A 27,882-nucleotide genomic window follows, 5' to 3' on the forward strand; every position below is an offset into this window, starting at 1 on the left:
GAATGGGACTCACCGTCAACTGGGAGGTAAGGGAGGGGTAGATTTCCAAAGGTTAGCTTGCATCTCCTCAGATAATCTGTAAGGGCAAAATATGTACTTTAGCTTCAGAAATGATACTAAGTCAATGAAAAATCTCCTAACCCTGCAACTGTAAAGACTGTATGGAAACACTAGATATGCAAGAGATGATGTTTTTGCATTTGGGTCTGTATTATTTGACAGTATTTTATTGTAAGGCCAATGGTAATGTAGTGCTGTTGCTGCTCTGTTGTACAAATATGTTTGGTTTATCTGAGCTCTTTTTGTGAATGAGCATTTATTCTCTTGGACTAGTGTACTAGTACAGTTTGCTTATCACCATGTTCTTTGATCACGAGGACAGCACCATTGTGCCCTCCTTGGAGTATGAATGCTGTTGGTGTCGCATTGAACTATTTTTGGTTTATGGATGCTGAGTACTTTCATGTTAGAGCTGCTGAAGCTGTATTTGGCAAATCTCGTCTACTGCCAGTCTGTCATTCTGTTATCCTTCCCCTGTGTCAACTTAAAATATATTGCTCATGTTAAAAACAGAATATAACAACATGGAATTGAACTTCAGGGTACAATGAATGTACATTACCATAACAAGTATTTAGCATGTTTCAGAGACAAATTGGTAACCTTGAATCTTAAATAATCTTTGTTAGCATTTGCAAATCCTTTTGCGTTATGTGAAAATAGTTTTCCATAATGACCAATGAAATCATCTGCAAATGCTACAAATAAAAGTGCTGTTGATTGACTCTGAAGTAACTCTTCTCCATAACCTTACTCAGTTTCTCATTATCCAAATTCCTTGTTCCATAAACATCAGCCATTTTACATTTGTTTGTCTCATATCCCCTATTAATCAAATGCCGACGGATAATGCAGATAGTTTGGAATAAACAAGAACACTGGGGCTCTCTTTCTTTGTCTAGAATATTTATGTAATTGAATGTCACAGGCCTAGACATAAAGGAGTTTAATTTGTTCTCAACCATGTGAAATTATGGTTTAGATACATTTTGGGAATTAATACTATATATCGGCTTATTACCAAGTTTTATCCATTCTCCTGAAACCTGAGGACTTGCACCATGACCTGATGATATTTTGCAGTTTCTGTATTTACTATGGCTTGCACAAGCATGACTTATGAGTGAATAATACCTGTGAAAGTAAAAATAATGGGCTGTAAAAATCTTATTCATTTATTTTATTTGTTTCCAGATACAGTACAGTGCAGAACAGGCCCTTTTGCCTAGCAACCCACCTATTTAACACTAACTTAATCACAGAACAATTTACAATGACCAATTAACTACTAACCGGGCGTCTTTGGACTGTGGGAGGAAACCGGAGCACCCGGAGGAAAACCCACACGGTCACTGGGAGAACATACAAACGGCGCCAGAATTGAACTTTGAACTCCCAACACCTCGAGCTGTAATAGCATTGAGCTACCGTAGCACCACAAGTAATTAGATAGTACCAAATAATTGCCCAAAGCATGAACATGCTGGGAAAGATGAATAAATTTATAAGTGATGTATAGATACATTGATTTAGTCATAGAAAAATGCTAGTTCTCTCCTTTTATTTCATCTTGAAAACACTTAATAATCCATTGACGTCAATTCCTCATTTCTTGCTGCTAAGTTTGCAGTAAATCAGCATCACTATATAGTCCCAGTCTCTGAGTTTATTTGTGGTATTTTGTTCATTTTAAAGTCAGATTTATGTGACGTGAAGAAGCCTGCATTTTAGTCATCTTATTCACCTGTCAGATCTTATGGATCATAGTTTCAAAAGAATCATAATTGAAAAGAGCACACAAATTAATGACATAAATAGTATGAAATACAGTGTGGTGTCACTCACAGAGGAATGCAGTGACAAGCTGCAGAGGATTATAACATGTGAAGTCTTGAACCTAAAACTTGATTGATGCCATTTCCAGTTTAACAGGAAAAATACACACCAAGCTGTGCAGTCTGGGAACATGAGTGCAGACACACGTTTCCTATTTCCCAAAAGAACAACAGCAGGTGATGCCAAAGCTAGTTAAAGGAATATCCAGAACTTACTTTGAAACAGTTCATTTCCATTTCCAGATAGGGAGCTATTTAACCCCCCTTTTCAAAAAGTATATGTCTTGGACTTGGAGTCACCTAAGGCTCTGGAAACTTTGTTTTATGGACTGAAGAGCTGTTCCCTGGCTGTTTGGAGACCCAGAGAATCAATTAGACTTAAAAGAAAGGGCGAGGAATGAAAGTTAATATAATAATAAGACCATAAGATATAGGTGTAGCAGTAGGCCATTTGGCCCATCGAGTCTGCTCTGACATTTCATCACAGCTGATCCATTTTTCCTCTCAGCCCCAATCTCCTGCCCTCTGCCCTTGTCCCTTCATGCCCTGACCAATTAAGAATCTATCAACCACTTCCTTAAATATACATTAGGACTTGTCCTCCACAGCTGCCTGTGACAATGAATTCCACAGGTTATGAGGTACAAATGATATGTGTGTATAATGAAGCCCTGGGTTTCATACTTTGAGCATGAACTAGAGATGAAAGTGGAAAGATAAAATGAAAATAGTTAGCCTATACAGTATGAGTAGTCTTCACATCATCATCTCCAACTCTTTGAGACTTTCTTTTGCCAAGACTGTTAATAGAGTCTAAGTTTGTAATATAGTGAGAATTTTTACTGTTCTTGAAATCCTCTCTAAATGGAAACAGAAAATTGTGTGCCCTGTTTATGAGTTATTGAAGAGAGTGAGGTAGTTGAAATTAATGTAAGGCTGAGAGATATAGGCAATAGTGGGTATCAAGTTATGAGTGAAAGCTGAAGGATGATAGTGAGTGAGTGAGTCTAATAAATTCAAAAACTCGAGTAGAACCCTTAGAACTTTGTGTGAAGTGTGGTATGACAAGACAGCCATTTCTAAAATGCTTCCTTTATACTTAGTGGTATAATTACATAAGAATATTGTTATTCAGATAGTATAAAGACAAAACGTGTTTACTGTGTAAGCATCCATCAAGTAGCCATCAAAAAGATTTATTTTGTGCAAACAGATTTTCAAAAAATCATATGCTCTCTCTCTCTATTTCTCCATCTCTGTCTATCTCAATCTCTTTCACTGTCTCTTTTCACATTTACAGAGGTCTTGATATCTCATTCTGGGATGTCAAATCTTGAGTCCATTTCAGGGTAGGTGGACCAAGGGTGCCACTACAGTACAACTACCTTGTCCTGTTCAAGTAAGTGGCCATTCTGCTTGTAGTATGGCTACACTTTCCTGACCATCTGATATTTTGGCTTGCATTCTGGGGGTGCTCCAGCCAACTGTACGCAACCATCATTCTGCAGCTAAGAGTTGAAGACTGGTCCAATACTAGCTGTAATTAATTTGAAAGAAGCAATATCTGCCACAATGTCAGGAAGACCAAGGAGATGATTACTTACTTCAGGAAGAGGAAACCAGAGGTCCGTGAGCCAGTCCTCAATGGCAGATCAGAGATGGAGAGGGACAGCAGCTTTAAATTCTTCGGTGTTATCATTTCAGAGGGTCCAGCACCAAGTTCCATTACAAAGAAACCACAGCAGCACGTCTACTTTCTTAGAAATGTGAAAGATTTGGCACACTAAAACTCTGACATATTTCTATAGCAGATTACTTCAAGAGTGGATAGTTAGATACAATCAATTTAGCTCTTTAAGACATAAGGCTATAAAGTCCTTTCCATCATATTAAGCTGCAATTCTGACAAAAAGTGCCACTGGAGTTAGGTAAGTTATATAAATCTCCCTTGGATAAAAATAAGATCTTAACACATGGGACCCAGAGTACATTCTAGCTGCATTTTAGTAAACACTCAAAAATCCCACATGTCCTGTTACTCACAAGAGATTCTGCAGATGCTGGAAATATTGAGCAACTCACATAAAGTGCTGGAGGAACCCAGCAAATTAGGTAGCATCTTCCCCCTCGCCTCATCTCACTGATCACCTGCCAGCTTTTACTCCACCCCTTCCCACCAGCTGTTTAGTCTTGTTTCTACCCTCTTCCTTTTCTGTCCTGACGAAGGGTCTTCAGCTGAAACATTGACTGTTTATTCCACGCCAGCATTTTGTGTGTGATGTTCTAATATTCACTGAGGTAATATCAATGCTCTCTCTTTTTTTGTCAAGAAGTCTGCATGTTTTTGTAGTCATTTTTGCCATATCACCATAAGACACAATGAGACCCCAGGTTCTGTATTAAGAACAAAAAATATTTTTGACTTTATAACTCCAGTTACTCAAGGAGGAAATGCTTGGCACCGCTGTAGGATGTGGTGGTACCTGGGGGTGCACCTGGATGACAGACTTGAGTGGAGCACCAACACAGAGGCTGTGCACAAGAAGGGCCAGAGTTGCCTCTGCTTCCAGAGGAGACTGAGGTCCTTTGGAGTATGCAGGCCTCTCCTTCACATGTGCCACCAGTCTGTTGTCACCAGCACAATCTTCTATGCGGTGGTGTGCTGAGGCAACGGCGTCAAAACATTTGATGCCAACAGGCTCAATAAACTGATAAGAAAGGCTGGCTCATTTTTAGGAGTCAAACTGGACACACTGAAGGCTGTGGTAGAACAAAGAACCCTAAGGAAAATCCTGGCAATTCTGGACAATGTTTCTCACCCTCTGCACGCCACCTTGGCTGAACAGAACAGACATTTTGTAATAGCCTAAGACAACTGCGCTGCTCCACGGAGTGCTATATGAAGTCATTCTTACCCTTGACCATTAGTCTCTATGATGAGTTAACCTATAACCAGGGAAGTGATGACCACCACCTCCCCCCCCCCCCCCCCCCGGTTAGACTGTTAGTAGTAACTTATTTTTTTATTCTTTCTACTTCTCTTCTAATATTTATATCTGTGCACTTGTAATGCTACTGTGACACTGTAATTTCCTTTGGGATTTATAAAGTATCTACTATCTATCTAGGAAGAAGAATGACTTCTCCTTTGTCTTATCTTGAATTTTATTGTCACTACTAGAAAATTGGAATTCCTGAGTGTCAGTGTTCCTAACCTCTCTCTTGGCAACTACCTTATTGTTTTTCTACATTGTTCTAGCTATTGCCGGCAGATCTTAGTATATGGCAATGATCATCACAAAATACAAACTTCCACTCTCAATGTCAGCCTGACACTTATTATCCAGCCCCAGGTACCAACAAAGTGTAACGAAAAATATTTTGCATAGGTAATTAGACATGCCTGAAGAAACCATTTATAGGGGAAATGTGACTAATTGCAAAACTATTTCAAAGTGCTCACTACAGCACAAGATCTATTTATCCACTGTCTGATTTTATAAACTACTTAGTAATGAAATGTAGTGCAATATAATATTAGTCTACATGCTAATATTGGCCAAAGCTGAGGAATGTAGTTGGAGTAATTTCAAACTGGAAGGGAAGTTATCTTTATTGCAGAGTTTGTTCGAATGTTAGGTTAACCACACTCTAATTACTGTACTACAGTGTAGACACAAAGGCAGTGGAAAGCATTCAGATTATGACAAAATTGCCAACACCAGATTTTAGACTCCCTGTATATAGAAAACACCACTGCTCGTAGTTACTGTGAGTCTCACTTGAGTAGTTTAGCTGCTCTCTCAATCAATGTGGAAATTGCTGCCTTCAGTTGGTTTCCCATATGCTCAAACATCATGATTAAGTGTATTACTGAAGACCACTGACTGATTTTGGCAGACCAAATGTTTTCCAGCAAGCTAACTGATACTTAAAAATTTTCTCTTTCTCCATAAGTGAAATGGATTTTAAAATTCCTTCATTCTTCCCATTTTTTCAAAAATGCAGTTAAATTATATTATGTATAAAAATGTTGGAGAACACTGCCAAACAATTTTCAGGATGACAATACCTCTTTGATTTAAGTGTCAAATAAAAAACTGTTGATTTAATCTGCACCAAAGAACAAAGGACATTTTGAAATGGTAGATAGTAAAAGACCAAGATCTATTTGTGTAAATGTTAGCATTATATTATCAATGGTGATATGAGACTTGACAGTTATGGGGACAGAGAGCAATTCTGTGGGTGCAATGAAGAAGCAGAATGGTGTGTTACCTTCCAGCTGCTAAGGTTGAGGATGCCTCAGCACAGCTGCAGAAGACTCTCAAGAGGGAGAGTAAGCAGCCAGAAGTATTGGTGCACATTGGCACCAATGACATAGGTAGAAAGCAAGACGAGGTCATGTGCAGTGAGTATAGGGAGTTAAGGAAGAGGCTGAAGATCAGGACCCCGAAGGTAGTGATCTCTGGATTACTCCCAGTACCATGTGCTAGTCAGAGCAGGAACAGGATGATAGTATAGATGGAGAAGTGGCTGAGGAAGTGGTGCAAGGAGCAGGATTTCTGCTTTCTGGATCATTGGGATCTCCTTTGGAGAAGGTATGATCTGTACAAAAAGGACAGGTTACACCTGAATTTGAGGGGGGATGAATATCCTTGCAGGTAGGTTCACTAGAGCTGTTTGGGAGGGCTTAAACTATGTTGGCATGGAGATGGGAACCAGGGTGATAGGGCAGAGGATGGGGCAATTGCTGTACAAGTCAATGCAGTGTGTCATGAGATTGTGAGGAAGGAGAGGCAGATGATAGGGTAAAGTTGCAGTCAGTGGAATGAGCTGAAATGTAACATGGAGGCAAAATCAAAAAGGGTGATAAATACAGAATTGAAGGTGTTATGTTTGAATGAACACAGTATATTGAACAAGGTAGATAATCTTGTAGCACATTTAGAGATTGGCAGGTATGACAGTGTGGGCGTCATTGAGTCATGGCTGAAAGAAGATCATAGTTGGGGGCTTACATCCAAAGATACACATTGTATCTAAAGAACAGGCAGGTAGGCAGAGGGAATAGGGTGGCTTAATTGGTAAAAAATTAAATCAAATCCTTTGAAAGAAGTGACATTGGATCCTTGTGGGTAGACTTAAGGAACTGCAAGGGTCAAAATACCCTGATGGAAGTTATAACAGTAGCCAGGATGTGGGAAGTAAATTTCAATGGGAAATAGAAAAGCCACGTAATAAGGGCAATGTTACAATAGTCATGGGGAATTTCAATATTCACATGGATTGGAAAAATTGGGTCGGAACTAGATTCTAAGAGAAAGAATTTGTAGATTGCCTACAAGATGCCTTTTACTGCAGCTTGTGGTTGAGCGCATTAGGAGAAAGGAAATTCTGGACTGGGTGTTGTGTAATAAAGATTTGATTAGGCAGGTTAACGTAACATGATAGAATTCACCCTGCAGATTGAGAAGGAGAAGATAAAATCAGGTGTGTCAGTGTTATAGTGGAGTAAAGGAAATTACAGAAAGGACCTGGCCAAAGTTGATTGGAAGGGAACACTAGCATGGATGATGGCAGAATAGCAATAGATGGTGTTTCTGGGGGCAATTCGGAAGGCGCATGATAGGTACATCCCAAAGATGAAGAAGTATTCTGAAGGGAGATAAAACAACTGTGGCTGATAAGAGAAATCAAAGATAACATAAATGGAAAAAAGAGGGAATATAGCAAAAATTAGTAGGAATTTTGAGGATTGGGAAGCTATTAAAAACTAGCAGAAGGCAACTAAAAAAACCATAAGGAGAGAAAAAAATAAATATGAAGGTAAGCTAGCCAATAATATCAAAGACGATACCAAAAGCTTTTCAGATATATATGGAATAAAAGAAACGTTGAGTGTGGATATTAGATCACTGGAAAATGATGCTGGAGAGGCAATAATGGGGGATAAAGAAATGGCAGACTAACTTAATAAGTATTTTGTATTAATCTTCACTGTGGAAGACACTAGCAGAATGCTAGAAATGTGAGTGTTGGGGTGGGAGTGAGTGTTGTTGCTATTATTAAGGAGAATGTGCTTGGGAAACTAAAAGCTCTGAAGTCAGATAGGTCAAGTGGACAAAGTGGACTACACCCCAGGGTTCTGAAAGAGAAATTAGTAATGAGCTTTCAAGAATCACTCAATTCTGGAATGACTCTAGAAGACTGGAAAATTGCAAATGTCACTCCACTCTTTAAGAAGGGTGGGAGGCAGAAAAAAGGAAATAATAGCCCAGTTAGCCTGATTTCAGTGGTTTGGAAGATGCTGGAGTCCATTATTAAGGATGAAGTTTTGGGATGCTTGGAGGCACATGATAAAAGTCGGGTTTGTTGCCTTAAGGAGATACCATGCCTGTCAAATATGTTGGGATTTTTTGAGGAAATAACAGGCAGGATAGATAAAGAAGAACTGAAGGATCTTGCTTACTTGGACATATAGAAGTCCTTTGACAAGGTGCCACACATGAGGTTACTTAACAAGGTAAGAGCCCGTAGGATTACAGGAAAGATACGAGCATGGATAAAACACGAGGAAATCTGCAGATGCTGGAAATTCAAGCAACACACACAAAATGCTGGTGGAATGCAGCAGGCCAGGCAGCATCTATAGGGAGAAGCGCTGTCGATGTTTCAGGCCGAGACCCTTCATCAGGACTAATTGAAAAGCAAGATAGTAAGAGATTTGAAAGTGGGAGGGGGAGGGGGAAATGCGAAATGATAGGAGAAGACCGGAGGGGGTGGGGTGAAGCTGAGAGCTGGAAAGGTGATTGGCGAAAGGGATACAGAGCTGGAGAAGGGAAAGGATCATGGGACGGGAGGCCTAGGGAGAAAAAAGGGGGGAGGGGAGCACCAGAGGGAGATAGAGAATGGGCAGAGTGATAGGCAGAGAGAGACAGAAAAAAAGAGGAGGAAAAAATAAATATATCAGGGTAAGAAGGGGAGGAGGGGCATTAATGGAAGTTAGAGAAGTCAATGTTCATGCCATCAGGTTGGAGGCTACCCAGCCAGTATATAAGGTGTTGTTCCCCCAACCTGAGTGTGGCTTCATCTTGACAGTAGAAGAGGCCATGGATAGACATATCAGAATGGGAATGGGATGTGGAATTAAAATGTGTGGCTGCTGGGAGATCCTGCTTTCTCTGGCGGACAGAGCGGAGGTGTTCGGCGAAAGCATGGATAGAAGATTGGCTGACTGACAGGGGGTAAGGAGTCGGAATCAAGAGGGCCTATTCTGGTTGGCTGCTGGTGACTGGTAGTGGTACACAAGGTTCAGTATTAGGACCACTTCTTTTCATGTTCTATGTATGGATGACAGAATTGATGGAGTGTGGCCAAGTTTGCAGTCAATATGAAGATAGGTGGTGTTGAGGAAGCAGAGTCTGAGAAGCATGTGAACAGATTGGGAGAATGGGCAAACAAGTGGCAGATGGAATATAGCATAGAGGGGTGTGTTGTCATGCATTTTGGTAGAAGGAATAAAGGCATCTACTATTTTCTATGCCAATGATATTCCATGATCTCAAAAGAATAAGTAAAAATATATTTCCTTCATTTCCTGACATTATTCCAAAAGAAGATAATTTGCATCTGTTGTCATTCTTATCTTTCTCTTTGAATCTCATTAAAGTTGGATGAGTTTCGAAAGAAATGGATAAAAATGAAATGTTTTCTTTAGCCACACATTCAAAGGGAGAAATGGATTACTTCACAAAACATAGGAGACTTTAATAAGATGATAACCATTTGTTGCTGGGATTGGATCCAATAAAAGTTTGGATCCTTCATTCTGACACTGTTACCCATTGTCTTCACTTTGAGCCATTAACAAAGACATTCAAGTTATGCCAGAATTTTGAGAGGTAGCACAAATGGTTCCATGATTGAAATAGAAGATGCAAGTGCAATCAAAATCAGAGAACCCTTTTCCAGCAAACGTCTTTATTGTCAGAAATGAAGCTGGTTATAACTGTTGGAATAAATCATCTCAACCATTTTTAGTGGAGTTTCTCAATAATGTATCCCTATTCAACTGACAGCTGCTTCATCACTAAACTCTCTCCATGTCAGGGTGAAAAGTGGGGATGTGTGCGGACAGTGTGTTTTCCACTGCCACGCTGGGGAAAGACACTCACTCTCCATACTCCAGGAGAGGAGATTTTTCCTCATTAAAAACTCAGGAAAAAAAGGAGCAGGATTAGGTTACCCAGCTCCTCAATCCAGCCCCACAATGTAATATGATTATGGTTGATCTATGCTGCTATCAACCTTCAATTCCTCAATCTTTCTTTTCTCTATCTTCACCTTAAAAATATCTCATGGTGTAACCCCCATCATCCTCAAGGGCAGAGTATTCCACAGATTCACTGTCCTCTGATAAAACAGGTTTTAAATGACCAGCCCACATTTTGTAACTATATCCTGTTGTCTGTGACTCTCCAACTGATGAGAACATCACTGCATCTGCCATGTCAAGTACACTTTTGAATTGAATTGAATGACCTTTATTGTCATTATACATAGGTACAATGAAACTGTTTGGCTTCCTCTCAGGCAATCAAACAAAGAGGTAGATAAAAACAAGACAGTAATAGAAAAACAGTATTAAATAGATAAGTCGCAGAAAATAAGTTGCAGCAGCACCAGAATATCACAGTAATGCACACTTAGGACCTAGTATGCTCAAACAAGGTAACCCCTCATTTATCTAAACTCCAAGGAACACAGATCCAAACTCTCTAGTCTTGTTTGCATAGTAAATCTCTTTTGGATAACAAGGTGACAAAAACCAGCATAGTGTTCCAGGTGAGGACTCACCAATACCTATACAACTGTGACAAAATCTCCCTAATTTTAAACTCCAATCCCTTTGCAATAACAGCTAAATTCCCATTTGTCTTCTTAACTGCTGGCTGAATCTGCCTGCTAACCTGTTGTGATTTATGCATCTAGATCACTTGGTACTTCACCACTTCCATTCTTTCCCGGGGGTATCCAGACCTAGGGCCTATGGTGGGGGTCCATTGCATTAAAAAGGGTGGGAATCTCTGCTCAAGGTAGTAATCTGCCTTTTGACTTTTCTTACTGAAGTTCATTGGTCTCACACTTCTCCACATTAAATGTCATTTGTCAGATTTTCACCCAATCACTCCAACTATGCAGAAAAACAATGTCCTCAACACCACCTATTTTTGTACCATTGGTTAACTTGGAAACCTTGCATTTCATTTCTTCTTCCAGGTCATTAATGTCAATAGTAAACAATTGAGGGCCAAGACTCAACCCTGCATATTCTGCAGGTTACAGTACATCCAGCCTGAAAAGGATTCAATCCAAATCACCGTTTACAGTGCAACACTGAATAAGTCCATCATGCACTTGTCAAATACCTTTTGGAAATCTAAATATTTTATATCTATGGGTTCCCCTCTATTACCTCTTACATCCTTAAATAAGTTTGTCAAACACGATTTACCATTCATAAACCCATAATGATTAGATTTGATTACATTCACCTCACAGATGTGGGCTGAACAATCATTGGATTTTTCTGGCTTTTCCGTGTGTGTGCGGTCATCAACTACAGGTATATTCTTTACAGAGGCATCCCCTGACAACCTTCCACCAACAGCACCTGTTTATTGGCTTCTGTGGTCTTCCATGGTTTCTCTGGTCCTCATGTTGACACTGCTCTTCTGAGATGTGTTCAGTTTCTCTGCTCGCTCTAGGCATACTCATTCTCCCAAATCCACTGACTCACTAGCAACACTCTGCTGTATTGGCAGAATGTTGCTTGGACAGTGGCATGTTCCTTTAAAACCTGGTTGTGAACAGTTCATGTACTATGTAATGTTGTAACAGAGAGAACCTGAAATGTACCAAGGTTCAATGTTATTATCAAAGTACATATCTGTCACCATATACAACCCTGAGATTCATTTTCTTGTGGGCATAATCAACAAATCTATAGAATAGTAATTATAACAGGATCAATGAAAGATTAACCAGAGTGCAGAAGACAACAAACTGTGCAAATGAAAATATAAATAAATAACAGGAACATGAGATAACAACATAGAGTCCTTAAAGTGAGATCATTGGTTGTGGGAAAATTTCAATAATGGGGCAGGTAAGTGTAGTTATTCCCTTTGATTCAAGAGCCTGAAGGTTGTTCTTGAACCTGGTGGTGCAAGTCCTGAGGCTCTTGTAACTTCTACCTGCTGCCAGCAATGAGAGGAGAGCATGACCTGGGTGGTAGGGATCTCTGATGAGGGAAATGGGGAGAGCAGAGTGAACCTTGTACATCAGGTTCTTGATTTCTATTTCATATTCATAGCAATATTAGGGTGACCCAGTAACATTGGTCAAAACTAATAACAAGATTATATTTCCAAGCTAAGATAGGTTATAGTTTAGGGGAGCTCACAGCTTGTATCATTGCCATGCCTCCATTCGTCCTTCTAATTTGTTGAAATATTAAGCTACCTAAGATGCCTGAGCTTAATGCTGGAATACTTTTACAAATGCTTCACATTGACAATGGCTGAGTAAGTGAATGTTTAGAGTAGTGGTACCAATTGACCTGCAACATTGACTCTGTTACTCTCTGCATAGATGCTGCCTGACCTATTAAATATCTCACCATTTTCAGTTTTTATATTACATTATCAACATCAATAGTTTTTTTGTTCCTATTACTACTTGTCTGCAATTGTTAAAACACATTTCTAGTCCTGCATTTCCATTCATTCATTGTTGCTGGATCCATATACAGTAATTCCTTACCCACCAATGCTGTAAGTGGAGTTTCTGCAGGACTGTAACAAAATTCAAAGTTCAAAATAAATTTATTATTATGCATATGTTACTATATACTACCTTGAGATCCATTTCCCTGCAACCACTTAGAAGAAATAAAACAAAATTTTACAAAAAGAAACTATAGATAAACGGACAAAGAGTGACAATCACCAATGCACAAAAGAAGACAAACTGTGCAAGTAAATACTGGGAACATGAGTTGTAAAGGGACCTTGAAAGTAAGTCTGTAGACCATAGAATCAGTTCAGAGTAGCGGTGAACGAAGTTATCCATGCCAGCTCTGGAGGCTCATGGTAATAACTGCTCATGAACCTGGTGGTGTGGGACCGAAAGCTCCTCTACCTCCTATCCAATGGTAGTAGCAAGAGGACTTGGCCTGGATGGTGGAGATCTTTGATGATGGATGCTGCTTCCTTCTGGCGGCACTCCATGTAAATGTACTCAATAGTGGGGAGGGCTTCAGCTATGATGAACTGGGCTGTATCCATCACTTTCTGTAGGCTTTTCCATTCCTGGTTACTGGTGTTCCCACACCATGCTGTGATACAACCAGTTCACTATGTATTCATAGAAGTTAAGCAAAGTTTTTGGTGCAAACTTGTAAGAAAATTGAGGTGCTGCCATGCCTTCTTTGCAATGAGACTATGTGCTGGACCCAAGAGATATCCCTTGATACAAACGTTAAGGAATTTAAAGCCACTGACCCTCTCCACCTTCATTCCCAAACAAGGACTGGCTCATGGATCTCCAGTTCCTTCCTCTTGTAGTCAATTATTAGCTGCTTGGTTTTGCTGATGTTGAGTGAGATGTTGTTGTGGTACTACTCAAGCAGATATTCAATCTCCCTCCTATATGCCACCACTTTTGATTCGGATAATGACAGTGATTTTGTCAACAAACTTCAATACAACATTGGAGCTGTAGTTAAGCATAATTTGAGTAAAGCATGTGGCCATCCAGTGCACTTGTGCTCATGGTGAGTGTGGAAGAGATGTTGTTGCTATTCTGTACTAAGTAGGGTCTGTCAGGGAGGAAATTAAGGTACCAGTCGTACAGGGAGGTACCAAGCCCAGGTTTTGGAGCTTTGTGATGAGTTTTAAGGGGATGATAGTGTTGAGTATAAACTGCTAACGGAAAGAAACTCACCTCCAACTTCCAGAGAGCGATTAGGGAAACATAATAAATGTAGACCTTACCAATAATACACAAATCTTCTAAATTAATTTTCAAAAGGCTGCCATTCTTCAGAATCAGTATCATGTTTAATATCACAGGCATATGTCATGAAATGTGTTGTTTTGTGGCAACAGTACATCATAATACACAATTAAAAAGCCTAAAAATTGCAATGTATATATAAAATGAAATAGTATTGCAAAAACAGAACAAAGACAAAGAAAAAAAAGGTAGTGTACATGAGTTCATTGCCAATTCAGAAATTTGATGGTGGAGGGGAAGAAGCTGCTCCTGAAACATTGAGAGTGGGTCTTCAGGCTCCTGCACCTCCTCCTTGATGGCAACAATGAGAAGGGGGCAAGTCTTGTGTGATGGGGATCTTAAATGATGAATGTCACCTTTTTGAAGCACCAACCTTTTAAGATATCCTTGATGTTGGGGAAGCTAGTGCCCATGATGGAGCTGGCTGGGTTTGTTATTTGCTGCAGCTTTTTCCATTCCTGTGCAGTGGCCCCTCTATACTAGGTGGGATGCCACCAGTTAGACTGCTCTCCAGGCACATCTGTAGAAATTTGTGAGACCCTTTGGTGACATACGAAGTCTCCTCAAGACCCGAATGAAATATAGCCACTGTCAAGCCTTCTTTGTGATTGCCTCAATATGTTGGACCCAGGATAGATCTTCAGAGATGTTGACACCCAGGAATTTGAAACTGCTTACATTTTCCATTGCTGTTTCCTCAATGAGCAATGCTTTATTAATGAGGTTTTCGCAGAGTCAGAAAGCTGTGAAAAGTGCTGTATGAGTCCAAGTTCCTTCTCTTGTTTACATTCAATTATCTATGTCCTGATAAAATCTTCTTTAAGTGTAGAAACTGGCATTGTGGCAGGATATGTATAGTATCTCAACACTTGAGGGAATGGGAATTTAGTGTTTGGAAACTTTTCAGACAAATACTTTGGAATAACTTTTCATTTATAAGTTCATGCTATGATGAATAGAAATATGTAATATAAAAATAGCTCACTGTGACAGCAAGAGTCTGAAGCATTTATCAAATTGTCAAAATTAATAATTCATGGACCCTTTCAAAAGTCATCATTGCTCAGTTTTCACACAGAAGAATGATGACTGCAGTTGGACCATCACTCATTAAGATGCATCCATATCAGCTTGTCTTTGCTATTAACTTAGTGTGAATCCTTACCGTTAACTGGCAATTTTCAGTCATTCTTATAGATATGTTGTGCAAAAAAGCACAAGCAGCATCTCCAAATTTAAACTTCAAGCCTTTTCAAAACTGAGTGAATGGACCATTTAAATAAGACTTCCCATCTGTTACTCCTACTTCCCTGACATATCTTGATGGAGGCCAGTAGGATACATGATCCAAAGAGATGAAGGGAGATGACAATAATTATTCTGTGATAACCTTTGTTATGCTTGGGGAATAGAAATACTTCTGTAGGCTTTACCAGAATGCCTTTTGTCCTATGCTCTTAATCTTAGCCCTGATCATATCCAGGAAACATACACCAACATTGTAATGTAGCTTTAAGCATAGAAATATGCTATTGATAGTGTATTTTTGTGTGTGCTTGCTGCAATCCTGTTGAACAGCAGAATCATCTAGTGTCTGTTATTTTCAAATAATCAAATAGCTTCACAGATATTCGGTTTTACACCAAGAGCTTAGAAAGTCAACATGTAAATATTGTATCTGGTATGGGGGGTGGGTTACTGCATGGGATCAAAGTAAGCTGCAGAGTTAGAAAATTAGTCAGCTCCATCATGAGTACCAGCCTCCGTAGTATCCAAGACATCTTCAAGGAACAGTGCCTCAAAAAGGCCATATCCATCATTTAGGACCCCCATCACCCAGGACATGCCCCCTTCTCACTGTTACCATCAGGAAGGAGGTACAGAAGCCTGAATCACACTCAGGAACAGCTTCTTCCCCTCTGTCATCTGATTTCTGAATGGACACTGAACCCATGAATACTCCCTCAGTACTTTTAAAAAAATTCTGTTTTTGCACTACTTATCTTAACTTCTTAATATACATATATATATATTTATTGTAATTCAGTTTTTTCTATATTTTTCATGTATTGCATTGTACTGCTGCCACAAAGTTACAAATTTCACAATGTTTGCTGATGGTTATTAAACCTGATTCTGATTTTGCAATTCTACATTACATATTTTGGATTTATTTGCATATCTCAATGTATTCAAGAAGACATTACACCCACTTGCTCATTCCCAAGTTAACTAATGGGATTTTCCTCCTGACTTATGTTCTCACTCACAAATTAGTAGATCCTGTTACTACCATTAAAATGGGAGTCACAGGTATAATTGTGTGGAAAGTTAAACATGATGTATCAATGTAGTACAATTGTATTAATTTACCATCAGAAGAATGAAGTTATGGTTTCAGATAGAAATGAATGGGGTCATGTCGTCCTGATAGGCAAAAGAAAGTGTTTGGATGAAACAACTGGTTAAATATTAGAAATAATTCCAGAGGCCCTAATTTCACAGTCTATTTAAGATTCTTCCTAAATATTACATTGGTTGATTGCCCTGAAATGTCAATCATTTTACAACCCTGAAGTGAGATGCAGAGAATAAAAGTTGTCAAGTTTTGCTGCAACTGAATTAAACTTTGGTCAGACGTTTGGTATATTGGGTGCAGAAGAGGTTTACCAGGATGTTGCTTGGATTGAACAATATTAGCTATAAGGAGAGGTTAGACAAACCTGGACTGTTTGCTCTGAAGTATCACAGGACGAGGAGTGACCTGATAAGAAATATATATAACTATGAGAATCTTAGATAGGGTACATATTCAGAGTCACTTTCCCAGGATGGAAATATCAAATGCTAGGGAACGTGAAAAGGAAACATTTTAAAGAAGATTTCTGAGGCAAGTTTGTTTACTCAGAGACTGGTAGATCCCTGAAATGCACTTCTAGAAGTGGTGGAAATATATGTCAGCAATTTTAAGATGCATGTAGGCAGGTACAAGAATAGGCGGAGAATAGAAGGATATAGACCATCTGCAAGCATGAATTAAATTAAGATGGTTGGCACAGACAGCATCGAGCAAAGGTTCTGTTCCAGTGTTGTACTGTTAGATGTTCTATGATCTATTAATCTCACTTTTCTATAAGGACTTCCTAATTTCCTGCTCTAATTCTAATAACCGGAAGTAGTATAATATCTGGGAGTAGTATAACAGGTAAGAATATTTTCTTAGGATTAATACCAACTCCTGACTATCAAAACCTGCATTGCCATATTGTTGTCACATGCTTTGACTTTTTGTAGAATATTCAAGTGGCCTTCTAATGAAAGGAAATGGCAAACCTGAATCTGTAGTAACACACTCACCCATGTATGTAGATAATATCCACACCCCAGTCCAAATCTCACAGCTCCTCCACTGGATTCAGATAAGTTCTAACCAATCCTCTTTCGCACTCATCACGATTGCATGTGTACACTACAGATATATTATCCAGTGCCAAGTAACCTAAAAATAGCCCCAAATCTGTAAGAACCTTTTCACCCAATGAAAGATCTGTAAACTAGCCCCTCCACCCCCTCCCAGATGTGTCTGCTGAGCCAACTGAAACTTTCAAGACTGACATTGATAGACCTTTTTATTTATTAAGGATAGGAAGAGAAAGGTGAGCAAGTGAAGACGAGGTAGAGTTCAGCAGCGGATTGGTAGAGCAGTTTGAACGCTGAATGCTCTATTTTGTATCTTTATTCCTAAGCATTTGTCCTTTTACTGAACAAAACACACCTTACACAGCAGATAATGAATCCCAGTTTTTCCCCATATAGGCGCCTGAGCATATGTTGAACTTGTGTGAAATTTTTCTCTCTGGTATTCAAACCAGTGAATTATCCTGTTTATTTTAACAGTGCAATGATTTACAGGCTAATTAACTGCTTAAATTTAAATATTGGAAACACTTCATGAAATGTGACTTATCAAATTTGCAGCAGATGTTATAAACCTTAAATTCAGATGACTTTTTTTTAGGAACAAATGTTACAAAATGTTAAATGATAAAAAATAAGCCAATCACAAATATATGCCCTGGATAGATAGCAGAGTACACTACAGGGAACCTGAAGGCTGTCCGTGGTATTCTTCTCTCCCATCTTCTTTAATCTTAGGCAAATGTTAACTTGAAGCTTACTATTACATTCATAAGCTTCAAAAAGCTAAACCAAACATATTAAACATGTACTTAATGAATATCTGTTATGAAGTATTTTCATTGACTTTGTTCAGAATCTATTTTATTTTAATTTCCACATATCAAAGTACAGGGCCCAGGTCCAAGAGCAAGGCATGACTTGAAGCTTGGCTGACTTAAGTGCCAGGTTGGATTGAAAAGGTCAGGGTTTTGGAGCCAGAGCAGAGGGATGGGCTGGTGTTTAGCTCGCTGCTCTGTGAGGTCGACTCGTCTCTGTGCTGATCAAAGGCTACGGTCTGCAAGTAACGGGCTCCTGGACCAGCTGCAGTGACGACTGGCTTCGTGGCTGTGGACTCACTTTCGTGAACTTCAGTTCTGAGAGCTATTTGCTTACTTTTATTGTTTGCACAATGTTTTTTTATTGCATGTTCGATGTTCAGCACAGCATTGTGGGTCGAAGTACCTGTATTGTGGTGTAGGTTTTCTATGTTTGACGGACTGTGTTTTAATGGGTTCTTTGGCTGCCTGTAAGGAGACAAATCTCAAAGTTGTATGTAGTATACATACTTCGATTAAAAAATGTACTTTGAGCTTTAAACTCAGAAAGATGATTGATATTGAACACCCAACCCTAAATGCCCTGGAGAAAGCTGCTGCTGTCTGGAATCATTTACAGTCTGTACTCTGTTAACGTAGGGAGCACTTTGGTACTTATTGATCAACAATGAAGGAACAGAGATAGATTTACAAGTCAGGAAGGGATTTGAAGTAGTGAAACACCCGTATTCTCTCTCCTTCTAGATCAGCGCTTCCCAACCTGGGGTCCACAGACACCTCAGTTAATGGTAGGGGTTCATGACACAAAAAAGATTGAGAACCCCTGTTCTAGATGATAGAGACTGGAAGTTTGTAAAGTGTTATTGAAGCAGCATTGTTGGGATTGTTCCTGTACATTGTAACAATAGTGGTGGTGGGGGGCGTAGCAGGAGAGTGGATAGTGTGTATGGAGTGCTGCTTTGCCTGGACAATATTGAAAGTCTTAAGTATTTATGGACCTGATCTAACTCAGACTTATGTATTGAAGATTGTGGAACAATTTTGAAAAATCAGGAAGTGAGTCTGCCCCTTTCCTCCAGCTATTGGTCTAGATTTGATTTTAATAGGTACAGGAGTATTAACAGATTTGATACGTGCCTTTTATATGTCAAGCAAATGTTTTGGATTTTTTTTCATTGCCATAAGTTATTCTGTCATTAATGATATCCAGAAGTTGTTGGATTTGAAAGTTACACTTATTTCCTTTTGGTGGGAACATATTTGCTCTGTTTATTTTGTGTGGGATTAATCTTTAATAACAAAGCTCTCATTGCAAATTATTACATCCAGTTTCATATTTGCAGAGTTGTATTTTGGGGAAGAACATACAAAATGCTGGAGGATGCCAATGAATCAGACAGCTACTTTGAGGAAAATGCTTCAATTTTTCCTTGTGTATTTAGATCTGCAGTTCCCCTTTGAGAGTAATCTCTATTTAATAAATGCATCATAAAGTTTATCTCAATGTAATATGATTAATTTTGTAATTAGTAATCTTGTTAGTAATTTTGTAGTCAGCATACAGAGAGGAGGTGCAGCAGCTAACAGACTAGTGCAGAGCCAACAACCTGTCTCTGAATGTGAACAAGAGATGGTTGTTGACTTCAAGAGGGCACAGAGCAACCACTCTCCACTGAACATCGACGACTCCTCGGTAAAGATAGTTAAGAGCACCAAATTTCTTGGTGTTCACCTGGCGGAGAATCTCACCTGGCCCCTCAACATCAGCTCCATAGCAAAGAAAGCCCAGCAATGTCTCTACTTTCTGAGAAGGCTGAGGAAAGTCCATCTCCCACCCCCCATCTTCATCACATTCTACAGAGGATGTATTGAGCGCAGCTGCATCACTGCCTGGTTCGGAAATTGCACCATCTCTGATCGCAAGACCCCGCAGCAGATAGTGAGGTCAACTGAGATCATCGGGGTCTCTCTTCCTGCCATTATGGATATTTACACTACACGCTGCATCTGCAAAGCAAACAGCATTATGAAGGACCCCATGCACCCCTCATACAAACTCTTCTCCCTCCTGCCATCTGGGAAAAGGCACCGAAGCATTTGGGCTCTCACGACCAAACCATGTAATAGTTTCTTCCCCCAAGCCATCAGACTCCTCAATAACCAGAGTCTGGACTGACACCAACTTATTGCCCTCTATTTATTGTAACGTCTGCACTATTTTGTGCACTTTATGCAGTCCTGGGTAGATCTGAGTCCAGTGTAGTTTTTTTCTGTGTTGTTTTTACGTAGTTCAGTGTAGTTTTTGTACTGTTTCATGTAGCACCATGGTCCTGAAAAACATTGTTTTGTTTTTACTGTGTACTGTACCAGCAGTCATGGTTAAATGACAATAAAAAGTGACTTGACTTGTGACATCATGCACCATTTTATTTTCCTGACACAAGTCAAGTGCATACATCCCACCCTTGCCATTACCCCAAACACAACCTCAACCAAACCCAACACTAAACACCCAATTTCTATCATTCCGGGGCTTTCTTCAGACTTACTCAGTCCAGCTTTTGCAAGTTATTTGTTTCAAACAATAGCAAATTTCTCTCTCCATTTCAGTTTTGTTTATTCTCAACATCCCCCTTTCTCTCATCCTCTCCCTCACCTTTTTTTTTAAACACAACACTGGCTCTCAGTTTTTTAATCCCCTTTCCTCCCATCCTCTCTCTCACTTTCTCTATTATCTATCATTCTTTTATCTATGGAGAAAAATAGACAGTCGACATTTCAGGTCGAGATTTTTCATCTGGACGGGGAAATAGTCCAAATAAGGAGGTGACGGGAAGGAGAAGAACTAATAAGGACAAAAGTGAATCCAGTTGATGAAGTGTGATGGGCAGATGGAGGAGTGAAGTGAAAATAGCAAAAGAGACCGGAAGGTGACAGGTGGAGTCAACAAAGGGTACAGGTGACAGAATATGATGGTAAAGTAAGGTGGAGCATGGGATCAGATAAGGGAGATGGTTGGCCACATAGGAACAGTGGGTGGAGTGAGCTCAGTGGAAGGATAGGCAGATGGAGGAGGGGGAGGAGGGAAAAGAAACAGGGTGATGGGCAAGGGTGGCTGCAGTGGAGTTAAACTTTAAATGTCAATCAATGAAAAACATCCCTGTTTAGGGACATGATTTCTATTGTATAGCTTATAAAATCATTCTATTACCAGATTGATTATCTAGGCTTGTGACTCATTTTTCCTCCCTTGGTAAATATTTAAAAGTTTAACAAAAATAAATTTGTCATAATGTCTTTTTGACTGTATTGCTAGGCAACAGATAGTGAAGATTTTATCATAATTATTCTATGCATTATATAGACTGTGGTGGGTTCAGATTTCCCTCATTTATCTTTATCATGAATCCTATGATTTGTCATTTTGGGATAGACAGAGAGGTGTGCTATGTGCAAAATCATCTACTTTGTTAGAGAGTCAATGTCTTGGCCACAAGAAGGCTGGTTACTGGTTACAGATATAAAACATCTAATTTTAGTGGGTACAGGAAAGTTTCTCACAAAATTGAGTTCCATGAATGTTTACTGTCTGTGCTCTGAAATCTTACTAATGAAATCACTCAAATGTATAATTTGAGTTTTGGGCCAAGGTGAATCATGAAGCACGCTCCCTGCCGCTTCTCCAGTACTCTTAGTTAGGAAAGACAGTGCATTACTCATTTTTAAATTATTTTGGGGGACCACTCATTTCAATTTACTACCTCTCCCCCACCCTCATCCAATCTTCTGTACTGGTTTCAATATCCACAAAGTGCAGCACTTTAGAATGGAGAAGCAGAGAGTGAGATAAGATGTGGTTTCTACAATGATGAGAGATGTGGAAGTACTGAACTGGAGTATAAAATTAATGAGCCGCCAGAAAGCTTGGAGGTGAGAAGATCAGTGGTAATAATGAATTCTTTAATAATCATTTATAAAATTAGCTATCCGCATTAAATAGATGTTGCTGAACATTGCTAAAAGCAGGTTAATGTTTCACATCAATGATCTATGATCAAAACCAAGAAAAGTTAGGGATGCAAACATGAGGAAATCTGCAGATGCTGGAAATTCAAACAACACACAGAAAATGCTGGTGGAACACAGCAGGCCAGGCAGCATCTATAGGGAGAAGCACAGTCGACGTTTCGGGCCGAGACCCTTCGTCAGGACAGGGATAATGCATTTGCAGTAAACGCTCAAGTTTTAAGTTTGTGAATAACGATAGACCTTGACATTACCATAGAAGCACTAAATTGGTGGAGAACAGATTATGACAGAAGCTGGGGAAGTGTACAATGCCTGAAATACATCTTATGGAAATGTTTGTTTGAAGATGAACTTTAATTTAAAAAATAAATTACAAAAAAAAGAGAATGTTGCTATCAAGAAAGACCACGTCTGACATGATAGCTGCTTAAAAAAAAACAAGCTGATTCGAGTCCTGCCGAAGGGTTTCGGCTGCACTTTTTCCCCATAATGCTGTCTGGCCTGCTGAATTCCTCCAGCATTGTGTGAGTGTGTGTGTTGCTCGGATTTCCAGCATCCGCAGATTTCCTCTTGCTTGTGATTAGGGCTCAAATCCGCCATGTACCAGTGAGGACCAAGGATGTGGATGGCAAGGTAACGGAACTTTAATTAAGGAGAGAAAGGGTGAATTTTGTCAAAAAGGAAAAGAAAATATATATGTGACAGAGCAGGCTGGAAACTCTAATTCTGCCGCTAAGCTTGCCCCTTTGCCCGGGTAGTCACTCCTCGTCCTGTCCCCGGTTGTTCACACTTCAGCCTCCCTGGGAGTTCCCCATCTACACACCCCACAATAAAACAACCGTTAATCAATACAATCCCTTCAGTTACCGTGTTCTACGGGTTTATAACATAAAAATGAGGATCTAGACACCAACTTTCCCAACACTTTCATTTATTTTCACTCACCCCTTTACATCGGTTTGCAGACAGAACGGCCCCGAAAGACCCAGGGGACAGTTTGAGGTGTCCTAAAATAATGCCTGAATTGGTGGGAGCAGGCGCACCACAGCCTACATAGGTAACACCACTGGTGGGGGGGACATCATTCTGTTATATTCATCTGAGCATGTGGACACTGATCTGTGGGTTTAACTAAGGCATTTGTTGTGGAATAACACTATAGAGTGTTAGAATCCCAATTTAAAATGATCCAATTCTGCATCTGATATAATTATTATGGTCTGGTCATGTGATTATTCTCTCCCCCTGCCCCAGACCAACAGTAGAATGCCCCGGTCCTTCTAGGATGTAAACACAGGAAATGGCGGAGGAATGCAGCGGGCCCGGCAGTGTCTATGGGGAAAGTACAGTCGGCAGGACTGGAGAGAGAGAAAATAGATTTAAACCCCCAGTCTGGCTTTGCTACAGAGGTGTGGAGGTTGTATTTGATGGTTGGTGAATAGTTATATTGAAAAGTGTTATGAAAAAGCGTCTGTATATTTGTAAATTTTTGTACATGCATGTTTGTTTTCATTTACCTAGTTGTAAATACTTTCTGCTTCGCAGTTTCTGCACTTTTTTCACCTAGTACTAAATAAAACCACTTGTACTAACTCCGGTTCCGGCTTATCTGTTTATTTTTTAACTGGTGACCCTCGTTCGGCACCCTTACCCACACTTGATAGTGAGGTGTCGCAATATGTAAGATTTAGAAAGCTAAAATTAGACTTGACTCTTGAGAAATGTAAGTAGGAAAAATCAAGCAGGAGCCCAAAGTGGTCAAGAAATGTTCTTGGAAAGTCAGACAGAAGAGAATCCAAAGGCATTTTATACTTACATTAAAAACGACAGGAAAACTGCGGAGCTTTTAGGACCACTCAAGGAGAAGGAATGGAATTTATGCATGGAACCAGAGCATAGGGGCAAGGTACTAAATGAGTACTTTGTGCCAGTCTCCACCAGGGATATGTGGGATACTATCAGTAATGTGAGGCATACTAAGGTGCTGTGGAATTTTGAGAGCAGAAGGAAGTGGCACTGGGTGTCTTGAAGGTTATTAAAGTGGGTAAATTCTTAAGACCAGAGGGTATATATCCAAGGTTCTTGAGAGAAGCAAAAGAAGAGTTTGCTGGTTTCTTGACAAAGATCTTTGTATCTTCACTAATAACTGGTTTGGCCCCAGAGGACTTGAGAGTAAACAATGAATACCAACACAACGCTGGAAGAACTCAGCAGGTCAGGCAGCATCCGTGAGAAAAGAGTTGTTCCTTTGTTCAAGAAGGGAAATAGAGTAATCAAGGAAATTCTAGGGCAGTGAGCCTCACAACAGAATGTCGGAAGCCACTGAGAGCTGTCAGAAGCATAGGGATGGGATTTAGGTGCATTTGAAACACCATGGCCATGATTAGGGTCAGTCAGCATGGGTTTGTGTGGGGAAGGACATGTCTTACAAATTTTGCTGATTTCTTTCAGGAGGTGATGAAAATGATTGTTGAAGGTAGGACAGTGAACATCATCTACATGGACTTTGATAACTTACTTCATGGTAAGATGATTCACAGATATAGATGCACGAGATCCAGGATGAATTGCAAGTTTGGATTCAGAATTGGCTTGGCCATAGAAGACAGATTGCAGTGGTGGAAAGGTGGCTGGAAGTTTGTGACCAGTGGTATTCCACTGAGACCTTTGTTAGAAATTACAATGAGCTGGATGAATATCAACACAGTGTTGGTAAAGAAAGGGGGAAAGGCAGAGAGCGGGGGGGGATCAAAGGGAAAAGTTCACAAAGGAGAACAGGGGAGAGTGAAAGGTGGAAGCATTAGTGGAACCACTTGAGAAAGGGCGGTAAAATATACAAGGCTGCAAAAAATATATAAGCAGGAGCTTGCTCCTGAACCACCATTCAATAAGGTCTATTATTAATTTGTTTTTCAAAGGCCCTTTCCTGAATTCTCCCCTTGAATCATTAAGCATTCAAAACTGTAGCAATCTCGGTCTTGAATGCACTCGGTGTCTGATCCTTCACAGCCCACTTGGGTAGAAATTTCTGGAAGAAAATTAACTCTGCTGTCTTCAGTCCTGGATGTTGGACCCCTTCTCTGAGACTGTGACCTCTATCTTAAGAGCATCTTCCCTGCACTTGCCTAGTAATCAGTTTCAGTGAGATTATCTTTCAATCTTTTGTACTCTAGGCAGACTGCTTAATCTCCTTGCGGACAATCCATTCATCCCCAGAAAGCAAGCTGGTGAACTTATGAGTGGTGTCCAGATTTGGACATGATATTCCACCACATCCCAATCAAGGTAAATGTAAGGATAAATAAATATTCCTTGCATATGTTCAGAATATGTATTCATTACATTGAAGAGAAATATTGCTAAAGTTTTCCATAGATGTAATAAGGATCCATTTTAGAGTGTGATTCTCAGAACTGGATTTAATGCAGAACAAATATTTCTGATGTCATGCATTCTCATAGACAATTACAAGTACTTGGTGGCAGAATTGTGTTGAATTGGCACTGTTATTGAGTGGCAAGCTGTGGGTCTGTGTTATCAACTTCCCTTTAGGATCATGAGTGAATGAGGAGAGAGGAATCAATAGATGAGTTAATGATCAGTTACAATAGAAACTGGTATGGGCTCAGAGCGCGTTGTACCTAAAAGAACTTGAAAATGTATCGCTGTGTTAATAAAATTGTCAGCCTTTCTTTTTTGAAACCTATTTAAACTCCAGTTTAACTACTATTGGAAACCAGTTTTCTTCCTCTCATTACCATTGTGGCCAAACCTACCAAATAGTTCTGCCTAAAAAAACAAGCAATAATTACAAATTGGTGGAAAAAAATGACTCCTTTCAAAAATTAGAAACAAATACAAATCTGTGAAATCTTTATTCCTCACACTCCAGCCTCAATGATGGATATATATTCAAATTCCTAGATCCTACTCCCTGTAATCTCCTCCTTAAACCTTGCTTCCTTCACCTCCTTTGAGACCATCGTTAAAATCTGCTACTTTTGACCAACCTTAAAATGTTAACTAAAGTTTGTGCCTGTGAAATCAATTATAAAGTTCTGAATTGATCAAGCGGTTGATTAGGTAGCAGAAAAAAAAGTAAGGAGAAAAGGTGTGCATCAGTTTAAGAGGAAGTGACACATGGTGCCCACAGACATCAATGGTTGAGTTTCAGCAAGTTCACTGTGTTTAGCTGTGTCTTGGATAATAATATTGAACTCTGTAAATGACCAAAAACCTGCCTTTGAACTCAGGGAATCACGAAGTGCCTTAGAGCCAGTAAAGAATGGACTAATTGTAATTGCTGTTGCAATGTGGTGAAATTGCACACACCAAATTGCCCTAGGTAGCACTGTGATAACAATCAGGAGAGCAGACTTAGTGATGTTGATTGAAGAATAAAAATTGTTTACCTTTGGATAACTTTAAAATCTTTAACATTGGACCTTTTAAGTTGACTTAGTATGTTTGTCATGTCTGTAATGTATTGTGCTGCTGCTGGAGAAAGTAAATTTTCATGGCATTTGTACCATGTATATGTATGCTTATGACAGTAAACTTGACCTGAGAAACATAGTAAATCCTTAGTTTGTTATCCTGAACAAAAGACTATATGACAATGCAGGACCCCCCCCACTGCTAAACTAGAATATGTTGTAGTTTTTTGCCAGAATCTATATCATTGTAGCTTTGAGTTGAAAGTGCACTGACTGAGCCATGGCTGGAGCACTCTTCAGTTTGGAAGAAGAGCAACTAGTACAGAGGAATGCGTCAAACTGCCGAGGATTAATATTTGAAGACAAAATTGCGACAATCAGTTTTATATGAAGCTACACTTCATGGAACAAAATATTCACAAGATTCAGTCCATGGCACCATACTTCTGTATTAATTCACAATGAAACTAGATGGCAAATATCTCTGGGTCGCTCTGGAAAGTTGACATCAATGTAGTTTCCATGGCAGTAGTATATATAATGTTGTAGCGGCGTGCTACGCGCAGCGCTGAAATTACGACACGGAGTCGGTAAACTGCAACCACGGAATAACTTTATTTCAAAAACACAGTCTTGCTTTAAAGCCTGTCTCCCCCCACTCGATACTTCGAGAGGCACGTAACTGAAACTCCTTGAGGCTATGTATCTTTGTCTCTGGCTCTGGCTAATTGTCAGCCGGTTCGAGTGTGCTAGTAATTGGGTCACCACATAACCCCCCCCCCCAGAACCGGCGGTACACCCCCCAATGTCCACAGTCTGGGCCGGGCCCTGTTTGGGAGGTCGGCCTCTGCGCCGCGGTGCCGGAAACTCAACCGGTTGCGCCAAGTCCACGTGGGCCGGTTTGAGTCGGTCCACCGTGAAAACCTCCTCTCTCCCCCCAACGTCCAGCACGAACGTGGACCCGTCGTTTCTGATCACCGTAAACGGCCCCTCGTAGGGCCGTTGCAGCGGTGGCCGATGCCCGCCCCGGCGTACAAACACAAACTTACAGTTCTGCAGATCTTTGGGTACGCAGGTCGGGTGCTGCCCATGCTGCGAAGTGGGCATGGGGGCCAGGGCACCGAGTCTCTCGCGTAGTCTGCCCAGGACCGCTGCGGGTTCTTCCTCTCGCCCCCGTGGGGCTGGTATGAACTCCCCGGGAACGAC

The 27,882-nt window shown here is 40.0% G+C and overlaps 1 protein-coding gene and 2 long non-coding RNA genes across 4 annotated transcripts in view; 1 reads left to right on the forward strand and 2 right to left on the reverse strand.

Annotated features, from left to right (window-relative positions):
- The window catches only part of LOC140726612 (uncharacterized), a 36,866-nt gene extending 19,422 nt beyond the window's left edge, over positions 1-17,444 (reverse strand). The window contains exons 1-2 of the long non-coding RNA XR_012098680.1: positions 17,334-17,444; positions 14-76 (exon numbers count right to left, since the gene is read on the reverse strand). This is a non-coding gene — a long non-coding RNA (uncharacterized lncRNA). The remainder of the gene's footprint in view (positions 1-13; positions 77-17,333) is intronic.
- Positions 1-27,882, forward strand: part of LOC140726610 (NALCN channel auxiliary factor 1-like) — a 174,000-nt gene that overhangs the window by 18,815 nt on the left and 127,303 nt on the right. Inside the window, exons 1-2 of one of the 2 annotated variants that reach the window (XR_012098678.1) lie at positions 23,541-23,670; positions 25,414-25,525. The exons of the other annotated variant lie outside the window; for it this stretch is intronic. The gene's annotated coding sequence lies outside the window, so the exon portion shown is untranslated. Of the gene's footprint in view, positions 1-23,540; positions 23,671-25,413; positions 25,526-27,882 lie in introns of those variants that run through there. 2 annotated transcript variants of the gene reach the window in all.
- On the reverse strand, positions 17,698-23,240 carry LOC140726611 (uncharacterized). The gene is made up of 2 exons (XR_012098679.1): positions 23,186-23,240; positions 17,698-20,541 (listed from the first exon to the last, which is right to left on the reverse strand). It is a non-coding gene; the product is annotated as an uncharacterized lncRNA (long non-coding RNA).

Source organism: Hemitrygon akajei, chromosome 4 (genome assembly GCF_048418815.1).
Source record: "Hemitrygon akajei chromosome 4, sHemAka1.3, whole genome shotgun sequence".
Lineage (NCBI taxonomy): Eukaryota > Metazoa > Chordata > Chondrichthyes > Myliobatiformes > Dasyatidae > Hemitrygon > Hemitrygon akajei.